Here is a 10,401-nt window from a genome sequence, read left to right on the forward strand (position 1 = left end):
AATATTTAGAAACTACTAAGTAGACATGAAGAAACCATGTTATTCTGAAAAAGTAAAGCCACATAAAGTACATATATGTTCATAGAAAGGTCATCTGGGAAAGGACAGATTTAGTCATTTGAGAAGCTGTTGAAGTTATACAGACAAGCAATGATCAAGAGGTGAAAAAGGACAGTAGTTGTAGGAATGAAAAGTAATAGAATGTTCAATATTGTAATATGAAAATGTAATATAATTTGTCATTTCCAGCATATTTAAGCATTTGTAGTATGCAAAACTATGGTGATTCTGAAATACCTAGAGCAGAGACTATGTTGTCATAAGACTATTTATTTTAACATAGACTATGGTATTTTAAACCCAACTCATAACGGTGACAGTTCTAAAATCCCTTTGGGTTCCAAAATTGTTAAAAATGTTTCCTCCGTCCTCATGCTAGTCCATGAATTGCAATTTCTCTTTATAAGCTAATTAGAGAAGTAAGATTGACAAAGGACCAGAGGTCAAATCAATGCAGTAGAACACTATAATTTGTTTCACTGGAGTGTATGGGTGAGTTGTGATCAAGAGTGAGAAAATTATGGTTGAAACTATTTTCAGTAGCAAATTAACACCCAGAGGATTAGAACTTTAGATAAGACACTCTACTAAGGTAAGCAAGTTAGCAGGTCATTGAACAGTACATAATTAAGGTTATGGGCCACAGCTATTGACAAATGAAGATATTAGCCCATTAGTTTCTGAGAAATTACAGATCAGGGCTCATGACTTTGTTTTTCTCCAGATACTATCACAATACCCAATTCATAGTCGGAATGCAGTAGGTTGTTGCTTGCTATGGAATGAATCCCCTTCCTCTTCTAAAGAAAAAAAAAGGCCTGAGAGGGACGCAACTCACAGTGTAAGAAAAGGCTCACATTTTCCTAATAGCTCTTCTACTCACTGAATATTCAAGTAACAAGTACTAACTTGATTGGATTATATTTGGGATCATTCAAAACTTGTTCCGTGACCATGTCATAGCCATTCTTAGTTAAAATTATCCTTTCAGATGATAAAGGTGCATGTTTGTTGGAGTGAAAAGGACTCTTCCCTGGAATAGCTATCAAGCCTGGAAGTACTAGATCAGTGAATTTGTGATCATGAGCCCATCCCTGCATCTTTTTCCTGTAAAGTAGGTCCCTTGCACTTATGCAAGTTTAAGTGTAATCTGATGCCAATATGTCAAAAAAATCCTTGGATATACTAAGGCTGTGCAGGTCGTAAACATATACATATACCCAGATACATAGAGAACAAACCACTTGTCCTTGATCAGCAAGCTGCTGTTGGCTCCCTCAAGAGATGGTGCCATAGCCTACCATTGGTTTCTGTTCCTAGCAGGTTGAACACTGGGCTTAGCAGTGGCTAGACTAACATTGGTGGTATGAGAGTATGAATCAATGCTGTTGGACCCTGAAATTGCCTTCATGGCTGCCACTATGGCCACTTCATTCATATGCCTGCTATGCCAGGCTGGCAGTTGCCAATTACAAAGACTTGCGAAAGCCCCTTTGCTGGGTCACTTTGGCTTCTTGGTGGATTGGTCCCTTTTCAGAGGTGGATGCATTCTAGTTGAACATGATATGTGACATATTTATATATAATTTGCCTATATACTGAACTTTTTTTCCCCTCAGTATTGCAATATTTTATCCTTCCAGGATCCTGAACAGCTTCTCAGTCTTTCACTGCTGCCTGTGAGTCTATTTTTATTCTCTCCAGGGCCACTACTCTGTCCATGCATAGTGGATGACCATGTTCACAGTCTGAAGTTATGCCCATTGGGAAGATTTACTTTTGTCACTATTTTTCAAGGCTAACCATTATAGTAGTATAATGCAATTGCTATTGATTTTGACTTGCACCCTCATACCCAAACAAACCATCAATAAACCAAATTAAGGATTTCTTATCCTCTTTTTTTTTTTTAAAGATTTATTTATTTATTTTTAGAGAGAGACAGAGAAAGTGCACCAACACGCAGGTGAGGGAGGGGCAGAGGGAGAGGGAGAGAATCTCAAGCAGATGCCCTGCGGAGCTTGGAGCCTGATGCAGAACTTAATCTCAGGATCCTGAGATCATGACCTGAGATCATGATCTGAGCTGAAATCAAGAGTCAGACACTTAACCAACTGAGCCACCCAGGCACCCCTCTTATCCTCTTTTATCTAGTCATAAGAGATCCCCATAGACAAGAGGCCAAGAAAGGATACTGGTGCAACAATGATGGGTACCATGGGCATCTGGGCTTCCTCCACATGTGTCTGACTTGTGTAGTCTATTGCTAATTGTAATGTATTCCAGATATACCACTTCACTCGAGTATCAATGAGTCATTTCAGTGATGTTTATGGACTATGCAGGTAGTCCATATCTTTTCTGACTAAATTATGACCAAGTTGATAGATAACACTGGAATAAAACTGTAACTATATGTTTTATTTAATACACGTGAATGTGAACTAGTTTTAATTACCTCTTCTTAGAGGGATAGAAAAGAACACATTTTCCAGATCAGCCACACATTCTATGACTGACGCTATATTAAATTTTAGCAAAGGTATTTGATATTTGGGCTACAATTAGGTTGAACTTGGCGGTAGTATAGTCATCATCCAGCACCCATCTTATTTCTGTAGGAGTTAGAACTGGTGAATCAAAGGAGATATGATGAGAACCACCTTCAGCTTTTTCTAAATTATTGAGGGTAGCATTAGTATTTTCTAAGCCACCTGGGATGCAATATACAATTTTTGAATTACTTTCTTGTGCAGGGAAGAGTAGTTTCTGAAGACTTCCCCTAAAATTTCCTACCAAGGTAATTCTTCCTCAGTGGACTAAAGAAACATAGTGGTAAAATGGCAACCAGACCACCAGTGTAAGATCTGTAACCAGCCCTTGGCCAGGATCTATTTCTTACCTCCTTCTCCACATCTATGCCACATATACTCCATTTCTAATAGGGAAGGGGCACAATGACATGATAATGCTTTAGGTCTCCAGGTGTTAGTGTTAACACAGATCCTATTTCTAACATCTCTCAGCATGTCTTGCAGTCTGCTACCCAGTCCACAGTTACCAGAGGAAATGACCGTCTCTTTAGTGAAGGAATAGTATATCCATTTTGTGTATACTAAGTATGGTTTGGCATGGTCTTTTCTCCTGGGTATCTCACTATCTCTTCTGGCAATGATTTCTAAGTCTGATAACTGGTTTAGCTCTAGAATCTTGGCAAGAGGTCATGACTCTTAAATGGACCAAATGTTTTCAGTCCCCTGATCTTTCATCCTTGATTTCCTCTGTTGGCACAAATTGAATAGTAATTTGTTGGCTGCCCACCTGTTTTCCCTGGGGAGCTTGTGTTCCGTATCCATATGGGTGTGAACTGTATTCATTACCCTTTTCATATTACATCCTCTTGGCTACCACTCAAATCTTGCCAGTCATCATTATGGTTGGTTGTAACCACTTCTCTTCTGGTGGTGAAACACTTTTGCCTGGCCTCTCTTTTCTTGTTATTAGTGAGACAAGTTCTTTTCTTTTCTTTCCTTTTCTTTTCCCTTTCCCTTCCTTTTTTTTCTTCTCTTCCCCCCCTCCCCTCCCCTCCCCACTTTGGTCTTCCTTTGGAACATTATGATTTTGTGAGCCTTGTGACTGCTTGTAATATAGCCTATCTAGCATGTCTCTTCCTTCACTATCTATGAGGCAATTTTGGCATTTTATCTTTATTCAATGTGGTCCATCAGTTTTCCGTGGTTTAGGAGCATTATATGAATTAGTCTGACCAACTTCTGGGATCCTTTCCAGGAATTTATATCCTGTAATTTGGGTTAACACTCCCAAGTCCAGTTTTATATTCCAACTCTCTTGATCAGCATCCTCAGAATCTAGTTTCATACTTAAAGCTATAAGTGAAAGTTGTGTCTTGTACTTCCTTTGCAGTATAGTCCATTTCTCCTTTATGAGGACCAATACATCCCCAGATGGGATATGCAATGAATTAACCCTGTTTACATCTATTGGTCAAGGCATGAAATGGCAGCGGATCCTAAGGTGAACTGTGGTGGTTTTCTACTGTGTCAATTTACCTAAGAAGAAATCTTCTCTTATGATATATATATATATATATATATATATTTTTTTTTTTAATATATATTTAAAAATGTTTCTTTACTGGAGCAAGATTCCTGACCAGTATAGAATGATGTATTTATTAAGCAGAAACCTGTGCAGAAACTACTACATATTATCCATCTGGACAGGTTTTGGTTACACTGCACCTATTGATGGAATAGTCCCACTGAATCAAAAAATACAGAGTTAGGGTAACAAAATTTGACAATATGTTATATAAGTCAAATTTGAAAAGACATATTAAGTATATCTGTTCTGAGAGAAAAGCATCGAATTCTCTGTTTACACATTTTGTAGTTTTATTGTAACAAAGCACGGGGTACACTTCTTTTTTTTTTTTTTTTAAAGATTTTATTTATTTATTTGACAGAGAGAGACGCAGCGAGAGAGGGAACACCAGCAGGGTGAGGGGGAGAGGGAGAAGCAGGCTCCCCGCAGAGCAGGGAGCCCGATGTGGGACTTGATCCCAGGACCCTGGGATCATGACCTGAGCCAAAGGCAGTCACTTAACCGACTGAGCCACCCAGGCGCCCCGCACCTGGTACACTTCTAATGTTTAAAACTAAGCATTATCTTTCCTATCCAGTGAACCATAAAGAAAATTAAAAATAAATAGGAACAAAATTACAATAGAGTATGCCTATTCCAAATAAGATCCTACAGGTTCTGCTGATTCTTCCATTGAGTGGCAAGGTTCAAGTCATCATTAGGAGAGAATTTTATTTCAAAAGTGTCATCTTAAACTGCAAGGATGTCTGTTAAACATCACAACTGAACATGCCAAAGGAAAAACCATGTTGTCAAATGCCCACTAACTCACCCAAACATCTCAAACACACCCTTTTCTGACCTTCTATAACCCCAGTTTTTAACGTTTTTTTCTTTCTTTTTTTAATCAAGAGAAAGTAGACAAATACATGTTGGTAAGTGCTAACTGTCCATTTTCACATAGAGAGGCAGTGTAATCTCTGAGCCTAATACACAGAGGAAAGAGGAAAACAGAATTCTATGCACTACTACACAAGGGTCTAGTACCCTCCAGGTTCCAGCAGAAATAAGGAAGCAGAGGGTTTTCTTTTTTCCCAGAGCAGAGTGGTGTCAATTCCATAGTTTTTTTTTTTGTTTTTAAGATTTTATTTATTTGCGAGAGAGAATGAGAGACAGAGAGCATGAGAGGGAGGAGGGTCAGAGGGAGAAGCAGACTCCCTGCCGAGCAGGGAGCCTGATGTGGGACTCGATCCCGGGAGTCCAGGATCATGACCTGAGCCGAAGGCAGTCGCCCAACCAACAGAGCCACCCAGGCGCCCCAATTCCATAGTTTTTATTAAAGACTGGAAGGAACAAAAATGAATTTGGAACAGAAAAGGGTAGAGATTCTTTTCCCACTATATTCTGCTCAAGGTATAGCCCACCCCCAAATAAGTTAAGAACCATGGTAAAAAGGACATTCTTTCCTCAAAAACCTCAAAAACAGGGTCACAAGGTACAAGAAGGAAGCAAGAAAGAAGGAAAGAAAGACAAAAAAAAAAAAACAAAAACAAAACTGCAACTTGTTCCCAGGGATTGGAGAAAATTTTAAAAAGTAAGGTTGGAATCCCATCAGTGTTCATTAGTCATCTCCTTCATCATCCTCTCTCCCCTCCCCCATCATCATCTTCATCACCATCATCTTCATCCCCTTCTCATCAGTATCTTCCAATCCTTTTTCTTCTTCATCATTTTCCTCTCCTTTCTCTTATTAATCATCCATGTCAGAAACTATACTGTAATGGATTTGGCCAAATATCATCTTTGATGACCTCTCCTAACTCATTTGCACCTGCATCAAAATGGTCAGTAAATCAGGTTAAGAAATGCTCTGGTTCCTCATGCTGTCTCTTCCTGCCGGCTTTATTTTGTGTATGACTTGAACATTTCGGTCAAATCCTTTCCAAATTTACATTTGATTTCAGTGGATTTTGAAGATGGATTACTATCATTCATATGAAATTCTTTGTAGAGAACTTTGTTTTGGAAGTGAGGGTTTTTGTGAAAACAAAAAATTGGTTCTGTAACCTGATTTAATATCTTCAAATTCTGTGACTTCAACTCTTGTCAAATTGTGCTTCTTCATCCTTCTCCCCAAGCAGGCAGACACTTGTGGATGGTTGACAAATGTGATTCCACCGAAATTTGGGATTATCTTGCTCAATTCAGCCTCTTCTGAAAAAATGGTTGGCAGAGTTTGCTAGATTTCTGTTCTACTTTCAAAATCTCCTCACTGGCTTGTTCATTAAGTCTATTTCATTTGCACTTAATCCCATGCTTCTCGCTGTTCTTTTTCTGAGGTCTCGATTCCACCGTGGTTGGTGTTGAGCTCCCTTTAAGGGAGCTGGTGCTTACACGGTGCTGCTCCTGCAGGGGGTTGAGAGGAGTGCAGCAGGGACGGGATGAGAAAGGACGGTAAAGAAGACGCCAGCGGTTTCCGCTCAGCCACGCATGCGTGCGTGCTTGGTCCCGCCTCCTCTACTGCGCACGCGGCCCTCTCTTCCAGACACGCACGCTCACCGACTGGACTGGCGCAGCGTGCTGTCAGCCTGGTTTCCTCCTTCAGAGGCTTGGTGGCGCCAAGGATGTGGCAGGCAGGCGTTTAGCTCTTCTTACTCCTGGTGCTCTAGCTCTCTTTTCCCTCTCCTGGGAGCCACCTCCTCCTCACATCAGCAGCAGCAAGGGGTCTTATGGTATCTTAAAGCAGGTATTATTTTTATTAATTTTGAAAAATTAAGTGATAGTTTTTGTCTTTGTCGGAGTAAGAAAAGAGGTCCACCCTCTGAACAAATTTTAAAAAGGGTACAATACTGTATTGTTAATTATAGGCATAACATTGTACAGTAGATCTCTAGAACTTATTTATCTTGAATAACTGAAACTATACCCTTTGAACAGAACTTTCCATATCATTCATTCCAGCCCCTAGAAACCACCATTTATTTGTTTCTCAGTTTGGCCATTTTAATACTTCATATAGGTGAGATCATCCCTGATTTGCCCTCCTCTAACTGGCTTATTTCACTTACCAAACAGCCTATAGGTTCATGCATGTTATTGCAAATAGCAGAATTTCATTTTTGTTTAAGGCTGAATAATATTATTTTGCATGTAAATGCCTCATTTTCTTTATCCATCCATCTTTCAGTGGTGTCATAAGTTCAAAAACAGCAGAAGTAAAACCAGTGAATCACCAAAGTAGCAATTTGTCGAAATTTATTGCACACACACCAAAAAGATAGTTTGTGAACTGGGGGCACTGAAGCCAAAACATAGAAGAAAACTCAGGGATATATTGTTATAAAGCGGCTTATGTAGTGAGAAGGCATTAAATGTTATCCTTTACAGAGATTGGTTATTTTAATTTTCCTAAATGATAGGTAATTGGTCAGTAGTTATTTCATACTAACCTTGGGAGACAGTGTAAGTTTTGTTTATGATTTCCAGAGGCATAAATAAGAAATGACCTGGGTCAAGCTAGTTTTGCAAAATAAGTTTAATTATACTTTGCATGCTAAACTGGTTTTATCTGCTTAGAGTTTTCAATGCTGGTATGCGTTTGTTTTGATTTTAACAGTGGAAATTTAGGTTGCTTCCATAGCTTGGCTATTGTAAATAATACTGCAATAACCATGGAAATACAGATCTTGATTTCAGTTCTTTTGGATACATGGCCTACTTCTGTAGGATTGCTAGAGCTAATGATAGTTCTATTTTTAATCTTTTATTCAGGAAGCATCATACTGTTTCCCACAGTGGCTTCACCATTTTATAGTCCACCAACAGTATTTAGAGTTACAGTTTCTCCACATCCTTACCAACGCTTGTTATTTTTTATTTATTTTTAAGATTTTATTTATTTATTTGACAGAGAAAGACTGCAAGAGAGGGAACACAAGCAGGGGGAATGGGAGAGGGAGAAGCAGGCTTCCCACGGAGCAGGGACCCCGTTGTGGGCCTTGATCCCAGGGCCCTGGGACCATGACCTGAGCCAAAGGCAGACGCTTAATGACTGAGTCAACCAGGCACCCCTTTTATATTTTATTTTTGATAATAGCCATCCTGACAGTTGTGAAGCGACATCTCATTATGATGTTGATTGCCATTTCTCTGATCATTAATAATATTGAGCTTCTTTTTATATGCTTGTTGGCTATTTGCATATTTTTTGCAGAGAAATGTCTATTAAGCTTCTTTGTTCATTTTTTAATCAAGCTATTTGGCTTATTTTTGTTTGTTGTTTTGGGGTCTCTTTTGGTTTTTTATTTTGTTTTGTTTTTTGCTATTTAGTTGAACATCTTTATATATTTTGAACATTAACCCCGTATCAGATATATGATTTGGAAATATTTTCTTCTATTCCATATGTTGTCCTTTCATTGTGCTTATGGTTTTCTTTTTGGGGTAGAAGCTTTTTGCTTTGCTATAATCTCATTTGTCTATTTTTGCTTCTAATGTCTGTTCTTTAGGAGTCATATCCAAGAAATCATTGCCAACAAGACCAATGCCATAAAGCTTTTGCCTATGTTTTCTTTTAGAAGATTTATAATTACAGGTTTTATGTTTAAGTCTTTAATCCATTTTGGGTTGGTTTTTGTATATGGTATAAGACACCAGTTTCATTCTTTTGCATATGGATATCCAGTTTTCCCAGCACCATTTGTTCAAGAGACTATCCTTATGGGTTCTTGGCACTCTTGGCAAAGAAGAGTTGACAATACTTGTTTCTGGGTTTGTTTCTGAACCAATCGATGAACTTGGGAGTATTCTCCCACTTATTGTGTCTTCTTTAATTTCTTTCAGCAATATTTTATAATTTTCAAGTATAAATAAATCTTCTGTAGTCTTAATTATATTTACATTAAAGTATCTTATTCTTTTTGATGCTATTGTAGATGGGATTTTTCTCTTAATTCTTAAAAATTTTCTTAAGTTTTGAATTTTAAGAGAGTTGGTTTTACTGTATAGAAATGTAACTGATTTTTGTATGTTGATATTATATTCTGCAACTTTACTGAATTCATTTATTGAGTCTAACACTTTTTTTTTAGTGGAATCTTTAGGGTTTTCTATATACAAAATCATGTCATCTGCAGAGAGATATAATTTTACTTCTTTCCAAATTAGGTATCATTTATTTCTTTCTCTTGCTGAATTTCTGTCGCTAGGATTTATAGTACTGTGTGATATGGAATTAGTGAGAAGAGGTATCTTTACCTTGTTCTTGATTTTAGAGGAAAAGCTTTCAGTATTTCAACACTGAGTATGTTAGCTGTGAAATTTTTCATATGGCCTTTATTATTTTGTTTTAATTTTATTCTCTTCCTAGTTTGTTGAGAGATTTTATATAAAAGTGTGTTGAATTTTGTCAAATAATGTTTTTGCATCTGTTGAGATGATCATATGCTTTTTATCCTTCATTCTGTTAATGTAGTGTATTAAATTTATTAATTTGCATACGTTGAACCATCCTTGCATCCCATAGATGAATCCTATTGGTCATGGTGTATGATCCTTATAAAGTGTTGGTGAATTCAGTTTGCTAACATTTTGTTGAATCTTTTTGCATCTATGTTTATTAGGGATGTTGGCCTTTGTTTTTCTTTTGCTTGCTTGCTTGCTTTTCTTTTCTTTTCTTTTTTTTTGTAGTGTCTTTGTCTGGATTTGGTATCAAGATAAATCTGTCATCACAAAATAAGTTTGATAGTGTTCCTTCCTCTTCAGTTTTTGGCCAAGTTTGAGAAGGATTGGCATTAATTCTTCATTTAAGTGTTTAGTGGAATACAGCAGTGAGGCTTTTCTTTGTTGGGATGGTTAATTATTGATTCAATCTCCTTACTCATTATTCATCTGTACAGGCTTTTTATTTTTTCACAATCCAGTCTTGGTAGGTTGTAATTTTCTAGGAATTTATCCATTTCCACTAAGTTATCCAATTTGTTGGTATACAGTTGTCCAAAGCAGTCTTTTGTGATTCTTTTTTATATCTGTGGCATCAGTTGTAATGTCTTTTCTTTTATTTCCAATATCATTTGAGTTTTCACCCTTTTTTCTCAGTTTGGCCGAAAGTTTGTCTAGTTTAAAAAAAAAAAAAATCGGGCGCCTCGGCGGCTCAGTTGGTTAAGCGACTGCCTTCGGCTCAGGTCATGATCCTGGAGTCCCGGGATCGAGTCCCGCATCGGGCTCCCTGCTCGGCAG

The 10,401-nt window shown here is 37.8% G+C and overlaps 1 pseudogene; it reads right to left on the reverse strand.

Moving 5' to 3' along the window:
* Positions 1-5,785: 5,785 nt before the first annotated feature.
* LOC102739039 (protein SET-like) lies at positions 5,786-7,256 on the reverse strand (annotated as a pseudogene).
* Positions 7,257-10,401: the final 3,145 nt, after the last annotated feature.

This window comes from Leptonychotes weddellii, chromosome 3 (assembly GCF_054177405.1).
Source record: "Leptonychotes weddellii isolate Sample4059 chromosome 3, ASM5417740v2, whole genome shotgun sequence".
NCBI lineage: Eukaryota > Metazoa > Chordata > Mammalia > Carnivora > Phocidae > Leptonychotes > Leptonychotes weddellii.